General features: G+C 36.1%; 1 long non-coding RNA gene across 6 annotated transcripts in view; it reads right to left on the bottom strand.

Annotated features, from left to right (window-relative positions):
- The window catches only part of LOC119260928 (uncharacterized), a 70,158-nt gene extending 53,017 nt beyond the window's left edge, over nt 1–17,141 (bottom strand). For all 6 annotated transcript variants that reach the window (XR_008549271.1, XR_008549272.1, XR_005128858.2 and 3 more), the window contains exon 1: nt 16,992–17,141. This is a non-coding gene — a long non-coding RNA (uncharacterized LOC119260928). The remainder of the gene's footprint in view (nt 1–16,991) is intronic.
- Between the last annotated feature and the right edge of the window lie 1,344 nt (nt 17,142–18,485).

The following is an 18,485-nucleotide window of genomic DNA, read 5'->3' as shown; positions in this document are numbered from 1 at the left end:
CTATTGTATTTCTTATATACATGAGTGTAGAAATATAATCCTGTTATTCCACTGCTGGGTACTTACCAGAAAAACATAAAACATTAACTCATAGAGATATATGCACTTCCGTATTTATGGCAGCACTATTTACATTAGTCAAGAACTGGAAAAAGCCTAAGTTTCAATAAATTGATGAAAGGTTAACGAGGATGTGGTGTATATACACACACACACACATGCTCACACACACAGTGGAATACTATTCAGGTGTATAGTAGATGAAATCCTGCAATTTGCAACAACATGGATTTACCTAACAGTTATTTTAATTAGTGAAATATGCCAGACAGAGAATGACAAAAACCCTGTTATTTCTCTCATATTTGGTATATAGAGAAAACAAGCAGAAGAAATAGATAAAACAAAAGTAAACTTTTGGACTATAACACCAATTAGTGCTTAGCAGAAAGGAAGAAGGAAATGTGGGACGTTAAATTGAAGTAAAGAAGACAATGATATGGTGCATGATAGTAAGGATTTTTAGTGATGACCTTGTAGTATATATAAATTTACTTTCTCAGTGATGAATATCTGAAATTTATATAATGCTATAATGTAATACCACATATGTATATACACATATACTACTTATCTATACATATATATACACATACACATATATATAAACTAAAGGAGAACAAATATGAAACTAACTTTACCAGCAGAAAAAGTCCTTCCCCAGATGTATCTTCCCAGAGTTAGCCAAGTTCTAGCATCTGGGAAAAATTGAACTCTAGAGATTGGATTAATTGGAAATGGAGGTCATCAAAGTAGATAAGTTACAGGAAGTATGGAAAAGTGGATTGATTTCCAGATTCACTTAGTAAATAAATCATGATTATGTTAGGTACTTCTTGATTAATATAAGCATTTTATAATTCAGAATTTATTTCAGAGCTTTATATTAAAGTTATTTCTCTTACAATATTTTTAATTCCCTAAGGGTAAGTTTACAAATATGTACATCTTCAGGATCTTCCATAATGCATGGACTATCTCATTTAATATATGGATAGTTGCCATGGACCTCAGTTTCCCTAGCCTGATATTATGCATTGATAACTTATAGTTCCCTCCTATTTTTACAGGTTCTGGTTCTAGACTATCTCAATATTTATGTGCTCTTAAGTTGTTTATATTGGATCATCTCTCCACAAGATACTTCCTGTTGCTGACAGATCCTTTTTCTGTTGTTATATTTACATCGATTGGCCCCCAAACACTCTAGCCTAATATGTTACTAAGGAGAAGGGGAAGCATCTGATCTGTTGATGCTGGAAAAGTAAGGAAAAACTTGTTCAGCACTGTATAAAAAAAGGCAAAGAGAATGCATTCTTTTCTCTATTTTTTCAGGTTGATGCCGTTTAAGTTTCCAAGTCAAAGGATGAAAGAATCATGCTTTTAGTAAGATTACAAGAGACAGTAAGATTAACTAAAAAACTAGTGAGGCATGGACTTCAGGGCTGTCACTAGGTCATATGCCCCTTCTAAAATCATGGGACAGAACCCAATAACTTCTTGTAATTTTGTACTCTATTTTGTAAAAAGGCACCAAAATTTTAGAGATTTCAGGTACCACAAAATCTGTTTTTTGTGTGTGTGTGTTTTTTTTGTTTTTTTTTTTGTGGGACCCTTGCGAGTGGCTGGGGAACAAACTGGCGCAGCAGAGGCTGCAGGCAGCCTCACAGCCCAGCACTCAACCGCTGCGCCACCAGAGGAGGCCCCACAAAATCTGTATTTACTTTGCCTGAGATTCTTCCATTTGATGAACAGAGTTACATAACTCTCGGTAATATTAATTAATTAGTATTTATTGAATAAATCAATTCTCATAATAGAAAAACACTTTAAAAACATAATCTTTACATTGTTTAATATGCAAATCAAGATCTTTAGAGAATAGTAAAAAAATGATATTTAATATGATCAAATAAAAACCTAAGTTGTAGAGTTTTCCAATCATTTCCAAAGTTCTTCCAAGACTGATGTTCCCTTTGAATAAGAAGGAATATGCTTCAGTTATGTGGTAACTATATCTGAGCTTTATGCTTTGATATATTAGCTTTCAATCATAAAATTTTTGATATTAGCTCTTAGGAAGATTATTTCAATTGACATTTTTTATGTAATATTACTATTCGTTTTTGTTTATCTCTAGAAATAACCAAATAATATTCTGAATGTCTATACGTTTGTCACTGAGCCTGCAAAGTATAATAACTCATCTTATGGGACACCTTTCATTTTGAGACAAAAGATTATGTGGAACTTGCATTTGCCCACACTGTCTAGATGTCTTGTCAATATTTTGACATGCTCACCAATCCTCTCAACCATGCCATAAATTAAAAATGGTCACTGGGACTAAGACAAAGCTTCACTAAATATTGTTCAGTTTGTCCAGGGAGGATAAACTAAAATGAGTTTTAGAAAGGAGCTTCCGTGGTTTTTGTGTGTGTCAATTCACTCTCTTCTCCAAAATCCAAAATAAACAAGCATAATTCAGCTTCATTCTGGCGTTTTTTCCAAATATTGTCTGTCCCCACACGTTTTTCTTTCTCAATTCCACAGTTGTTAAGTAAAGTAGAACTGCAAGCTCAAACTGAAGAAAATCTAATTCTTTTTTGTGCGAAGCTCTGGTCCATTCAGGTAAACATCCCATCCGCATAGGGAATTTAATGTCTATAAAGCTTGTGCATGAAGGAGCCCTTTCTTTTCAGTTATAGTTTATTGCCTCACCTATTGACTTGAGCATATTAATTCTCATGCATTTAATTTCTTGCATAGATGAGAGCATTAGGCTGAAAAGAGCAAAATTAAAAACCACTTACACAGATAAACTATAATAACGCCTGTCTCTCTTACTTTTCTCTCTCCAACATTTTCCTGTGTTAAAAACTACCAATAAAAAATGTTATTAAGAGGAAGCACAGCAGATGCATAAGCTATCCCCTTTGTTTTTAAAGAATATGAGACAGAATCAAGAAATAAGCTTCCTGTTAATCCCCATAGAATGAATGAATAAAGTCCAAATACTTCTCTTGTATAATCTTACAGAGTTTCAGGCTCTCAATTGAACCTTCTTCTTCCTTTATTTTTCATTTACTATGTACAGAACTGAATGTTTTTTGGTTATTTTTCAAATTATAAAAAATATTCTGAAATTTAAAAAAAGTTCAAATGTTCCCAAATGGGTCACTGACCATTTTCATTTGCATAGAAAACTCTCACAAATGGCAATGTTTGTAAATCTCTAGTGTCTGCTTCTTTCTCTTGAAATGTGTCCGTCTCTTCTGCTTTCTATAAAATTGCTTAGAAATTTCAGTTTAGAAAACTAAATTTGCTCAAAGCAGCAAAAAAGAGATTGGTAGAGGCGGGCATATCAGATGTGTCATCTAAGCTATGAAACTTAATAAATAATATCAAAACTTAGTAGGGGAAAAGATTTGAGTCAGCTATCCTGGCAATTTACACCACATTACCCACAATGCCCAGTACTTGGAATAGTATTTAAGAAGTCATCGTGATTACATAGGAAAAAAGAAAAAGAAAACCCTAATAAATAACCAACCTAAATTCTTGAAGTCAAATTTGTGGAAATCACCTATTTACTTGTGCTGAGAAGTGCTTTTCCATGCTGTTTGTAAATAAATAAAAGAAAGAACATGAAACAAAGGTAATTTTGTCACACAATAAGGGATTGCATTTTAGTGCTAAAACAGGTCTCTGCAGGGCCATCAGACAGCTTCCTGGGGTGGAATAATTAAGTTTGAGATTGCTGGAGGAGACTGCAATGGTATTTTAGTTTATAGCCTTAAAGCCAGGGGGGACCCATTAAAATGAAATAAGTGAAAAATTCTGGTTCCTTGTAGGCCAAGTACCTGCGTGACGTCACCATCATCAAGGTAACGTACTTGAATGACACTGGGATACATTTAATAATAGCGGAATCTCAGACAGGCTTTTTGTCATGTGGGGTTAAAACAGTGCTCTAAGGAAAGGAACCTGACAGAAAATGAGCCACTAAAGGAGAAACAATTAATTAAAGAGTCATTTGGGAGTGGAGAGAGCTGATAAACAGTCATGAGAAAGTCACTATAATCTGATATTAAATGTGATTTAGCTGAATTAGTTTAGAAGGCAATTTCACATTGTGACTTCCAGACAGTCTGTCTCTAAAGGTCAGAGTTTTCTCATCTCTGATGGGAGATGTGGAGGCCATTGTAGTGTAGAAATGTTAGCATTGACCCTGGATAGCAAACTCTTGGTAACAAACATGGTAGCCAAATACTTTGGAAAATCACTAAATTTCAAAATGAATTATAACATGAAATAATGTGGTATACACATGAAACATTAAGCATGTATAAATGAATCTTTCAGTGGAAATGATGGAGACTAAAATATTTCAAAAAAGCTAAGCACTATTAAATTCCATCCATCTATTCAACTATGGCACTGTTAAAAAAAAAAAAAACTAGCATGTTGCAATAAAAAAGAATCAGTTATCCATATGATTACTAATTGCCAGGATTCTATTTAAGTAATATAACCAATGTGGTTAAAAAAGCAGAACACAAAAATGAACAATGATGTAAAAAATAATAATAATAATTAAAATAAAAAAAATTTAAAAAGCAAAACACAAGACATGACTAAAACACAACTTTCTTTCATTCTTTCACCAATCCTTTAAACATTTTTTAAATAGAGACCATCTTTTTTATAGTCCTGAGTAGAAATTAGGTAGGTTCTTAAGGTTTTTTGTTTGTTATATTCCTAAGGACTAGACCACAGTATGGTCACTTCAGTTTGCAAACACCATTTCAGTTCAGTAATTAGAATATTCATTATAAGTACTCAAAACACTCCAGTCTATTTTTTATATATATAAATTTACATCGTTGTTCATTATTGTACAATGCATGCTTCTATGCTACTCCTTTCAGGTGTAGTTCCCATAAAATTCCCACCCCCAATTCACCCAGACACCATCACCATAGTTTCTTATTGCTCTTCTCTCCCCTGTTTTGATCCCTCTTCCTTCCCCTCCTTTGCAGAATGTCTCTTATTTATAGTTACCTGCTAATTTTGATTTTTTTCAATTACTATTGTTCTTTTTTTTCCTGACCCCATATTTGGTTCTCCTATATTCTTCCTATAAGTAAAACCATCTGATATTTTTCTTTTCATTCTGGCTCATTTCACTGAGCATATTCCCTTCCAGCTCCATCCATGTTGCTGCAAATGGCATGAGTTTATCTTTGATTGCTGAATAGAATTCCATTGTGTACATCGGCCACATCTTCTTGTTCTAGTCATCTATGTTTTGGGCATTTGGGTAGTTTCCATAGTGCTGCAATAAACATAGGGGTGCAAGTATACTTTTGAGTTAATGTTTTTGTGTCCCTTGGGCAGATTCCTTGGGCAAAAGACTCCAATTTTGATATCACTTTAGATATCTTCTTTCTTCCCCAACTAGAAGCTCATGGAATGTGGGCTAGAGAAGTGACTGGTGATTCTGCTATCTACATGTTCTTCATTTCTTATATTTGCAAACTGCAGTTTGAATCCTTACCATATTGGCTTGACTGGGTGTGATCTCTGGAAAGAATAGTTCAGTGAACTTGAGTCCATTGGTACACCAAGCTGATGATTAAAACTGAAAGGCCATGACTTAATGGGCTTTAGAATGGTTCCCTGCTCCCCATCTCATCTGTAATACCCTTTTGGTTTGGTGGAACTCTCTCTACTACATGTAGACTCTTGTGACACTTCCCTAGTTCCAGGGTAACCAAGATGTATTTCCAGATCTTATTCTTCCTGAGGTCCCTAACTGCCAAGCCCAGGAAGAGCCTTCATTTAATGGCACGTGTCTGCTGCACAAGAACCAATCACATGTCCCTTACCCTGACAAGCTTGGAGTAGGTGGGCAAATCTCTTGGCAGTCACCAAAACTCTTAGTTGGACTGTCTGTCTTCCTCTAGATTTCCTTGGCAGCAAATAATTCAGAATATTCTGCTTTACCTTCTTTTGTTGTGGTCAGGCACTAGTCATTAATTCTCTCACTACTTCAAAGGTATTTAATTGCAAGCCTGGAAGCCCACTTTCTGCAAACTGGGGATTAGAAAGTTATCTCACCCTCTCCTAAAACCTCTCCCTCAAAAGAGGGTGGAAGAGTCAGCAGGGCAACAACCCTTTCCAAAGAAAATCTTTCCTAATCCCTTTCATAAAAAGGGTACATGATCCATCTTGAGACCATGATCTATTTGTGCATTCTTGAAGTATGTGAGAGCATACATGATGTAAGAGTACTTGCTTCATCTGTTTCTTTTAAAATCTCATTTGTCTTACTCTCACTTTGGTATCTGATACCAAAATAAATTCTATTCTAAGGGCCTCCCTGGTGGCGCAGGGGTTAAGCACCACACTATGAAGCAATCCACAGCCCCTGCAGCACGAGTTCGATCCTGGGCCAGCCAGGGAGAAACCCACATGGCGCAGCAGACCTCTCCTGTCTTGCCTGCTGCTCCCCTCAGCAGTGTATTTCAGTTAGTCTGCCTGTTCTGCTCCCGGCTCTGTCTCTGGTGAATCCTCTCACACTCCCACCCCCCGTATCTCTGGCCTGTACCCCCAATTCTTGTATGCATAAATAAATAAATGTTTTTTAAAAATAAATAAATTCTATGTTGAAACTGAAGCAGGAAGAATCCAGTCTTATCACATACCCTACAGTTTTATATGCCATGTGATTTTTGACTAGAGATAAGTTTAAGCTGACTAAATTAGATTATTAGAATACATACATGAAATGCACAATTCCAGGAATGTTACATGGATGGAGCTGAATGGTATAAAAATGAAGTGGAGCTAGCTTTTATTTGAGCAGTGCCTGTCAAAGCCAATAGTGCTAGGATTTTAAAGACTAAGGTAATGTATTGCCTCAACCAGTTAAAGGGTAGGACAATTCACTGAAATTAGCAGGGAAATTATTTTCTTGCTGAATTATATATAGGCAGAAAGCTGTAGTTTCATTGTATCTTAAGGTCTGGGAGATTATCAATCATCAGAATTGGATAATACCAAATAGGCCTTATGTTCTCCCCTTCAAATCACATATATGGAGAAATAAATGCTTAAAAGATTGCATACAATTTCATCCATGAGCTCTATGTTAGCCACCCTTCAGGGACATGACAATTACAGTTTCTTTCAACCCAGGCTGCTACCCTTAGAAGCAACTATATGTTATATAACACCATGATCACATCCTCTGCCAAACAAACTTCGTTAGCAGATCCGCTTAATAATTCTAGTCCAAATAATTAGGAATTCCCTCTGGTTTGCATATATATATATATATATATATATATGCCTATATATATAGTATATATATATAGTATCATCAACAGGTTTTATTTCAATATCTAAATTTAAACATAATATCAATGACATATAAAACTTTATGAAATAAAAAAAATAATGAAAATGCACACTCCAAGATAAAGAAGATACAGAAATGTGTATCAAACAAATCACTTTATTTTTGTTGCCAACACAATAAATGTAGCTAAATAAAACATAAGTAATTTCTAAAAGAAAATAAAAATTGACTGTTTCTATAATTGCAGAATAATGGGGAGTGATAAATACTGTCCTGCAATTTCTATTTCTCGTAACATCTATATCACCCCTTGAATATATCATCCGCTTACCATTTATTGCAGAATGAGCAAACTCTTAGTTTGACATTTTAGTGGAAAGTATGTTCTTACTCTTATTTTTCAGTTGCAATTAAAAAGATTTAAAGAATTAAGCAAATAGAAAGATTCATCTACAGATAAAAGAGAGTAAATGACTGAAAAACAAAAGGTCAGGTAATTGGCTTCCTGTGATTTATGCTACCTGTAATCTCTTTGGAAAATTTTATGACAATTGACACTTAATTATTTTTCATAATGAGAACTTTCTCTGTAACATATGCACAAGTATATGTATATATATATAGATAGATAGATAGATGATATTTGACCTTATCCTTTGCAACATCTATGATAGCTCGTTAATATTTTCACCTTTTTTCAGTATGCACTCACTAATTAGAAATTCAATTAGAAACATAAAACATTTTAAAATTAAATGACCCATTCAATTTATAGTGTTGAAAATATTCTCCCATTTTATAGTTTATTCAATTTACTAGCTGGAATTTTAAAATATCCTTAGTTTCATAAATATTTTTATCATGGCAAATATGGTATATGTGTGTTTATCACCAGAAACAATATTTAGGAAGTTGCATTTCTCATATTAAATCTAAAATTGAAAAGTATATCTTCAGAGGAAACTATTAAATGAAGAGTTTCCCTTGATCTTGGTCTCACATTGAAATTTTTACTATGCTACAAGACCAGATTATTTTAGGGTCCTGGTGTGACAGAGTAGCACCCAAGAAAAGGGGAGGTTCCAGGTTCCCTGCTCCATCTGGAGGAGGATAGAACTGACCAGGGAGGAGAAGAAGGTGAAGAGGAGATAGGAGAAGGAAGGAAGCAGGATGGATAGCCAGAAGAAGACCTGGAGGAGGCATATGGAGCAGAGAGACATGTGAAGGAGCAGTGCTTGCCTTTTGGCCCTGATCTGGTTGAAATAGATGAGGGTGAGAGACCCAGGGGAGGTTAACAATGGTAGCTTTTATCTTGATTTTGATTTTGCTCATTTCCTCTCAGACTTTTCTGATCCTTCTCTATGGATCTCCACCAGAAGGTGCTTAGACTTCTGGCAGGCTTTCAGGCCTTGCTCTGGGACAATCCCATTTGGGTGGACTTTTACCTACAAGGGGATGGGTAACTTTGGGTGCTTCATTTAGAAACTATATTCTTTGTTTTTTCTGTATTGTTCACTAATTTTATTAAAATTCCTTTCCATTAAAGGTCTTATTTGTTTTGTCTTGATGCGGCAGAAGGCAGAACCTATTTAGAGCAGGCAGGTTTGGGGGTTCTGGGGTGCCTGACTCCCATCCCTGTAACAGTGGTGACATAGAAAAAGATATAGCAGTTATATATGCCAGGGAATAGTGCTCATTTATGAATCAGTTAATACTTATAGGCTCATTACCATAAGCTTGATAGACATATCAATACATGTGCTATTAGAATTTTCTTCTAGGTTATATTGACTGACATAATATGTTATCAATTTATCCTTATATAAAGGATATGCTACCCCATAATATGCCACTTTGGCATAGGATTATTTAGTGCTAATGATTTTGAGAAAAGCAGGAGAGGGCCTCCCTGGTGGCGCAGAGGGTTGAATGCAGTGCTGTGAAGCTGTCTGCAGCCTCTTCATCATGGGTTTGATTTCCGGCTGGCCAGGGAGATACCCACATGGTGTGGCAGGCCTCTCCTGTTGTGCCCACTGCTTCCCTCAGCAGTGTATTTTGGTCGTCTGCCTGTTCTGCTCTCCGCTCTGCCTCTGGTGAATCCTCTCACCCTCCCGTGCCTCTGGCCTGTACCCCAGCTCTTGTATAAAAATATATAAATCTTAAAAAAAAAAGTAAAGAAAAGCAGGAGAAGCTAGAAAAACAAAGTAGAATTTTTCCCTTTTACAGGGAAATTCATATTTATCAAGGAAATCCCAAATTTTAAGTTGACTCAGTCTCTACTTCAGGAAGAGGAGGATAACTCTAGATTTTAAATGACAAGAGAATCTAATCATTGGAGGAAATGTTTACATAAATATGCATAACAAACCTAATCCTTGTTTAACAAACTTTTTTGGTAATATTCCAAGAAACAGCCTCCCTGTTCAAATCTTTTGTCTGGAATTGAAAATGGTATGTAGGTCAGGGTTCTTAGCTACCACAAAGAGTTTATTCAGTTACTCAAATTCCTGGGTATCTCCCATGTAAATAAAAGATATACATGGTAATACCTTTCTGCTTATTTTTATCTTATCAATCTGTCTGAAACTACTGCGGCTCAGTCAAGAATTCAAAAAAATAAAGGGGAAATTATTTTTCTTCCCGTACAGATATTCTGTACAGTTTTCTACAATAATATATTTAAGTGCAATATCTAAAGGTTATAGTTGTCAACCTTTATGCACCACTCCACCCTCTCATTCTCATTTCCCATGTTCCAATATTTTAGGAAGGTGAAGAGGATGAAGAAAAGAGGCATATATGAATGTTACTCCAGTGGTCTCTCCATACCTCCAATGAATGAGTTAATGAATGACTGTACTAATTAATGAACAAATCTTATTTAACATTTAATAATGGCACAATATAGTCTAGGTGCCATTAGGCTGGAAGCACAGTATTAAATTTTTCCTTTTTATTGCACAGGGACAATACAGATAGTTTGTTTCTTAACAGTCTTAAATGGGTCTTAGGATTTATCTGTAGCCACTTACTCAACTGGCCTCTAGCATAGTAGGTACTCCATTACTTTGATAGATTATTTCTTCAGTTATCATTAAGAGCTCTTTAAAAATTCAAAGATCGGGCCTCCCTGGTGGTACAGGCGGTTGAGCACGCTGCTGTGAAGCTGCCTGCAGCCTCTGCAGGCGGGTTCGATCCCAGCTGGCCAGCGAGACACCCACATGGAGCAGCAGACCTCTCCTGTCTTGCCCACTGCTCCCCTCAGCTGTGTATTTCGGTCAGTCTGCCTGTTCTGTTCCCCAGTCTGTCGCTGGTGAATCCTCTCATGCTCCTGCACATCTGGCCTGTACCCCAGTTCTTGTATACATGAATAAATACATATTTTAAAAAATTCAAAGATCATAATGATGGAGGAAAGAATAGAAAACTTAAAGGAGGCATCACAAGACTAAAACCTGACTCACACAAGGAGGTGAGAGTAGAGGGGATTAACATGACCATTAACATAGCTACAGAAATCAAGGTCCTTGGGCCTCCCTGGTGGCACAGTGGTTTGAGAGCCACGCTGTGAAGCTATCCGCAGCATCCGCAGCACCTGTTGGATTCCCGGCCAGCCACGGCGAATCCCACATGGCAAGGCAGACCTCTCCTGTCTTGTCCTCTGCTCCCCTCAGCAGTGCCTTCAGTCTGTCTGCCTGTTGTGCTTCCCGCTCTGTCTGGTGAATCCTCTCCCCCTCCCACAACTCTGGCCTGTACCCCAGCTCTTGTATAAATAAAAATAAATCTTGAAAAAAAAAAAAAAGAAATCAAGGTCCTTAGGTTCCAGTGCCTTATCATAAGGCCCAAGCAGATATCAGACTGATGTAGGGAGTGTCCTGGAGAGCACAGACCTGAGGGTAAAGATATAGAGATTGGGCCCACCCTGGAATCTCCAGACCCTTGCAGATTCTCATTGTTATCCAAAATCATCAACAGGCCACTCCACAAAGGAGTGAGCCCCTCCCTAAAAGAAAAAGATTATATCCCTGCAGTCTCTGCCTTGGCACAGGGCAGCAGTTCATCTGCCCACCTGGTACTATGCAGGTGCTTCTTTTCACCAACTCTGTCCCTCTGCAGGGCAGTAGCTTCCTGCCTGCCTGCCCGTGACCTGCCAAGGCCGCCTGCCTGCAACTATGCAGGCCTCTGTTAGCAAACCTGTCCCTTTTGGGACAACTCCTTCATTCTTCTGTCCCCTTTTCCTAATAAACCTGTTCTTAAAATATAACTAATATCTCTGTCTCGTGGAAAAACTTGCCTGGGAAACTAGCCGCGTGCCACTGAAAGGGAATCTCTGGTGAAACCTTTCCCAGAGTGAACCCAAGGACCCCACACTCCAAATATAAACTCCAAAAAACCACATCAATAGAATTAGTATATTTCATGATTAATTTCTATTCTTAGACTAGTCTATGTGAATTAACGAACTTAAATCTACAAGAGGTGTAACTGAAGATTGTATCAGGTTCCCTCCTCCTGTATGCAGCTTTGTCTAATACGATTACGCATGTTTCAAACAGAGCAACACTGAAATAGGACACCAAGTTAGGTATTTGCAGCTATCAGAGATCTTGTGATGTGTTGTCACATTTGAGCCATAGTCAGTCTGTTGCCAATATCCAGTTATGTTTTTCATCCTCTTACATTTTTTGTAATCCGCATTCTGACAAACTTTTCCTTTATTTAACCCTTTCAATTTCTAATCCAGGACTAAAATATGTAAATGGGAATAATGAAAAGAAAATTAGATTTATAAACATAAAAGCTTATCTAGAAGGCAGGTATAAGCCTGATTGCTTTCCCCTCTGCAATGACAGAAAGAGTGGTCTAAGCAATATGCATAAATATTGAACAAATTGATGTTGTCTAATCCAATTGTAAATTTTAATCATTACTAACGGGGACTCATAGCAATGACACGGTTTCTTTATATATCATGGACCTAAGATATGGTCAATAGTACTTTTATTGAGCCTTTAAGTCATGAGTTGAGCACATGAAGGTGAAGGATTCTATCAATTTTATTCCACTCTTCCCTTAGCCTCTACATTGCACATCTCTAAATAGATTTTTTCCAATAATTTCACTCAAATCATGATTCTAAGATCCCCTCTCTCAGACCTATAAATCATACACTTCAGTAGTGACTTTTATTTTCTGGATCTTCTCTATTTTTCTCTTAGTTTGCACATAATATTTTGTTGTCTACTTCTCAACTTCCATGAAATATAAAATTATATCCTTAACCATGATTGTCTGATTTTCTTCTGAATCAGCTAATTTAGTTCTTTGTCAGGAGAATGACAATAATTTATCTTTTATTTCTGTCCACAACTGTTTCTGTACTTCCAAGATTTCTATTTCTGTTACAGACTGCATGCCTATAACACAATGATGGAAAAACTCTTCTCTGAGCATGTTAGCTAACAAAGCAATTGCTAGGTCAAAAACCCAACCTATAATAAATGGTCAAGTGCTTTAAGATTGTTATCTTATAAAATATACAAAACAAAGTGTTTGTCAGATGTCCTATGGATACTTCATGACCTGGGAAATAAATTTAATTGCCAAAGATGGACACATCGGAAGATAAAGAAGGCAGAATATACTGGAACATACAGATAACATAAACTTTATTCAGTCATTAGATTGAATATCATATTTGTTCATCTCCTCTCATTATTCCTACAATGAAACTTCTGAAAATTTGTACAGCTGCAAAGAAAATCTCTATAATATCATGGAAAGAAAAGCAATCATTCTGAATAGTCCACAAATAATATGTCTTTTAAAAAATTTAAGTTGGTGGTTGGCACTTAGATTCCAGTTCTGAGAGGGCAAAGACCTATTGTAATATTTTAAAATAATGAGAAATAAATTAAAATGAAGTTAGAACTTAGCCACAGCAGAGGAAATAGCCCCTCTAGAATGAATAATTTGGAAGTCTATTTAAATGCATGATAAATTAGAATATCAGATTATAATTTGGCAGCCTTTCTGGGGGAAATAAACTAAGCAGAAGGATTGAAATGCAACTTAATAATAAATAACATAGGTCAAATTTATTTCTAAAAATAAATGTATAAACTCAAAACAATTTTCAACTTAAAAAAAACAATATTAAGTTGAAAGGATATGCTATTTTGGTAGTGAACTTTTTTAATTACTTTGAGACTAGGCCTTTTGCATCATTGCATCTGAGAACGCTGTTTCAGTTTTCTCCAATGGCTCCAGGAATTTTTGCTGGTGACCTGTCTTGGCTTCTCAGATGCAATGATGCAAAAGGCCTATTCTCAAAGTAATTAAAAAAGTTCACTACCAAAATAGGTAAAAACTGGAAACAACCCAAATGCCCAAAAATAGATGACTGGATCAAGAAGATGTGGTATGTATACCCAGTGGAATATTATTCAGCAATCAAAAAAGATAAACTCATGTCATTAACAGCAACATGGATGGAGCTAGAAGGAATTATGCTCAGTGAAATCAGCCAGATGGAAAAAGAAAAATATCGCACAGTTTCACTTATAGCAGGAAAATAGGGAAACCAAATAAGACATCAGTGTAAAAAAAATAATAACAGTACAAAGCACATGAAAGCAAAAACAGACAATTATATATCAGAGACATACTGCAGGGGAGGAGGAGGGAGATAGATGAGAGCGAAGGAGGAGCACAGGGGACTGAGGTGATAGTACATGGGTGCATTGGGGAAGGAAACTATGGGGACTACACCTAAGGGGGTGGGGAGAAGCAAATATTGTTTAAAAATGAACAATGATGCAAAAATTTTTTAAAAAATTAATTTGAAATTAAAATAAATGAATGGATAAATAAATAAATAAACCAGCATGGACTGATTCAGAAATAACGGCCTTAATATGTGCTGCCACTGTTTCAGTCAGATTGCAATGGTTGTAAACTCTACTACATGAGCTTCCTTAATTTGGTCATCCAAGAACTGTGCCTTACAATGGAAAAAAGACTAGCTCTTTGTACATAAAATTAAAATAAAATACCTGAAATTAAAAAGAGAAGAATAATATATAGCTTCTTTTTAAATATCCAGAAAAAAAATTACACTCAGGTGAGTGGAAAACAATATCATATTACCACCACATTATTATTTAACTACTGTATTATTATCAGAATCCTTTCCTATGGCTAAAGATATTCTTTCAGAATTTATATATGATCAGATTGTTTAAAAATAAATTCTTCATCAGTCCTACTCTAACCATATTCATTGTCAATCTTGATTCATGTGGTGACATTCTGTGTTCCAATTTCATTCTTAGTCACAAAAGCAAATCTTCTAATCCTGTCACCATTTAATGATGGACAGATGATTTTGCACTCATTTGACCTTTTCCGAGCTATCTTGTTTGATAAGCAGCCCATTCCTGTTCTCTTTTAATAAAAGGTAGAGTAGATTAGCCAGAAAGTATTCAGCTAAAGCATAACAACAGGCAACTTCTGGCATGTAATGGGGACATTAAAATTCTAATGACTCATTCCCCTGTCACAGATGAGGAAAGGAATAGAAATAGACATAACATGGATCTGTTCCTCTAAACTAATTATAACGGGAATTTTAAATGGTAAAGCCTTTATTCACATAAACCAGTGTTTCCTTTAGCTTGGTAGAGAAGTCCCAGGAATGTACCAAAATTCATATTTTTGGATGTGGAATCAGGTTAGTTAAGAGTTCAGTAATAAAAGAGACCTTTTATAGATGAAAAAGAATGATGTGAAAGAAAAAGATAGGTTGTAAACAAAGGTAGACACTCCTTAGCTAAAGAATACCTTGATTTAAAAAGAAATCAGAATGTATGAAAAAGTGTGAATCTTTCTATGACAAGAAATACATAACTTTATAGGATATTTTCATTTCTTTCTTGATCTTTCATACTATAATCCCAGATTTTGAAAGTTATTCTTGTTACATTTTTAAAAATCATAATCAAATAATTCAATAAACATTTCTTTAATTTGAGAGGTGCTTGCAAGGTACAATGATATCATGGTGACTAACACAGCATATTTCCTGCCCTCTTAGGGAATATAGTTGAGATAGTAAGAAAGACATTAATCAAATGATCACACAAAGAAATATTATTATAAGTAATGTGAAGACTACCAGAATAAATCACCCCCAAAACATGCCCTTTTTGTATATGGATTATTTTTTTAAATAAATCTTTATTTATTTATTTATTTATACAAGCACTGGGTATAGTCAGAAGCATGGGTGGATGAGAGAATTCACCAGAGCCAGAGCAGGAAACAGAACAGGCAGACTGACGAAATACACTGCTAAGCGGAGCAGCGGGCGCAGCAGGAGAGGTCTGCCGTGCCATGCAGGACCCTCGCCCAGTGGCTGGGGGTCGAACTGGCGCTGCAGAGGCTGTGGGCAGCTTTGCAATGCAGCATTCAACCGCTGCACCACCAGGGGAGGCCCAGTATATGGATTATTTTGAGGTAAAGGTCATTGTGAATAAGGAGAAGCAGTAAATGCTCTAGAAACAAGGCACAGGTTTTCCATTTTTTAAAAAGAAATTTAGATATTTTTTCATATGTAGTTAATGTGTCCACAGGAGGAAATGAATTCATGATTTTCTAATGTCAACATCTGGAATTATAGCCAGAAATTTATATTTGTACCATTTCTTCTTCCATACAAGGAAGATAAAAACTTTAAAGTTTCTATCTATGAAGAATGGACTACGCTAAGGACTATGGGGAATTTGATGGTGGGTGTAGTGTGACAACATCCAACTGAAGAGGTGTGACCCTGTACCTCTGAATCATATACTACTCTATAAACCAAAGTCATCTCAATAAAAAAAGGTTATACCAAATAAATAAGTCACCCAACTGACTTAAAGCATAACAAACTTCATTAAATAATCCTTGTTCACTATACTCTTTCTGATTACCCTCTTATGCCCAGAAAATACAAATCTCTTTTCTTATGCTTTAGCCTAAACTTTTTTAAATTAAAATAATTGACATAAAAGATTAGTTTCAATTGTACAACATAATGATTCAGAATTTGTATATATTATGAAATGATGACCATAGTCAATCTAATTAACATCCATAACACAGATTTAAAAACATTTTCCTAGTGATGAGACCTTTTAAGATTTACTCTCTTAGCAAATTTCAAATACACAATACCATATTATTATACTATAGACACCATGCTGTATATTACATACCCAAGATGTGTTTATTATATAACTGAATGTTTTTAATTTTTGATCACTTTTACTCCCTATCCCGCAAATCTAAATTATAAATACCCTTGGATATGACTCAGTGGAGAGAAGTCCCTAGAGCTATTGAGGCATTGAGAGATGGCTAGTGAAAATTATGTCCAGAAGAATTAAAAAACTATTAGGAATGGAGATCAGTCCTTAAAAAGCCTGCCCAAAAATTTATTCATGCTGGGACCTAGCATATTAATAGCATATTAATACTGACACAAAAACACTCAAATCATAGCTGAAGGAATTCCACTTACCAGTCTTAGAACATCTGACTGATAGGCAGATGGTTAGGGATGATCCCTAGGTTGGAAACACCAATATTATTGGATGCCATTTTGTTACTCTCTTCCAATATACTAGAGCCTATAGGTGAGCCTAACTCTGAAATTTACCCACCCCTGTGATGTAACTGTGAGCCACAATTCTACTTGAGAATGGTGTCTCAGTTCTGTTCCTTGAAGAACATCACGGGTCTGTGTGGGGCAACCCCACACCGGGCTACAGACACAAGAACTTCCAGAAAGGGCAGGCAATTCATCTATCAGCTGAGTAATGACAGCAGGCTGAGGATGAGTAGGGCCCCTAGCACCACCTACTCAGCACACCACACCACACCTTGACAGAGCCTAACATTTTATATCTGAATGAGGCCAAAAGCCCCTCACTTGTGCTATCTGGTATAGTAGGAAAGTCACAGAGGGGACATAATATACCTTGAGTTGAAAACTGTGCTCCTGAACTCCACACACCACTGTCTGCACAAGGTCAGTCCTTTGAGTTCAGGAAAGGTTGTACAGTTATTAAAAACATAAACAAATATTCGGAGAATCAGGTAGAATGGGGGTGCTGAAAACAGTTTCAAAATAAAAGTACAGACACAATCCCAGAAAAAAAAAACTTTAGAGAAATGGAGATAAACTACTTGAGGAAGAGAAAAAAGTGATGATAATAGATATGGTAACAGAACTTGGGAGAAAAATAGATGAACTAAAAAAAAAAATTAAGATCAGAGGTTTCAGAGGAGAAGAATACAGTAATACCACTGAAAAAGACAGTCGAAGGGGACAATTGCAGACTAAATGAAGAAGAAAAGCAGATAAGTGAGTTCAAAGAAGATAAACTAGAACGCATCCTGATTTATTTCAAAGGCTGTAACACAGGGACAGTCAGAAAGAGATACACAGACCAACACATAGAGAAAAGGTAGTTTTCATGCCTTCTCCAGCTGTGTCATTCTCCCCAAATCTTCACATGTTCATCAACCAGAAACTCCCTGAAGTTCCCTCCTCTTGAATTTTTATGGAAGTTTTATTTCTTAGGCATTATTGGTAAACTCATTGACCATTAATTCTACTTCCAGCCCCACACTCCTCTTGAAAAGTCAGTGATTGGTACCGGATGTTCCAACTCTGCAGTCACTTGGTAGGATCATCTGGAAACCTGTCTCCAACTTTAGCCATTACCCCAAATTTCACCCTGCTGACATAATGATTAACACCCATCTTCTCATCACTTAGAAAATTCGAAGACTTTTGGGAACTGTGAACCAGAAATTGGATGGAGGTTAAGCTTCTGTGAGAAATTCAGTGTTTGGCCATCAGAATGATCAAAATTATATATTTCTTATAAATCACAATATCACAAGTTGTCCAGGCACAGCTGGATTACTAGGCTCAAAAAATGTCATCATCTTGGGCCTCCCTGGTGATGCAAGGGATTAAGCACTGTGAAGCTATCTGCAGCTATCT

The sequence above is a fragment of the Talpa occidentalis genome, unplaced genomic scaffold (genome assembly GCF_014898055.3).
Source record: "Talpa occidentalis isolate TD23 unplaced genomic scaffold, MPIMG_talOcc4v2.1 talOcc4.6, whole genome shotgun sequence".
Lineage (NCBI taxonomy): Eukaryota > Metazoa > Chordata > Mammalia > Eulipotyphla > Talpidae > Talpa > Talpa occidentalis.
The sequence above is the reverse complement of the archived record's forward strand: the minus strand, read 5'-3'. Positions and strand labels throughout refer to the sequence as shown.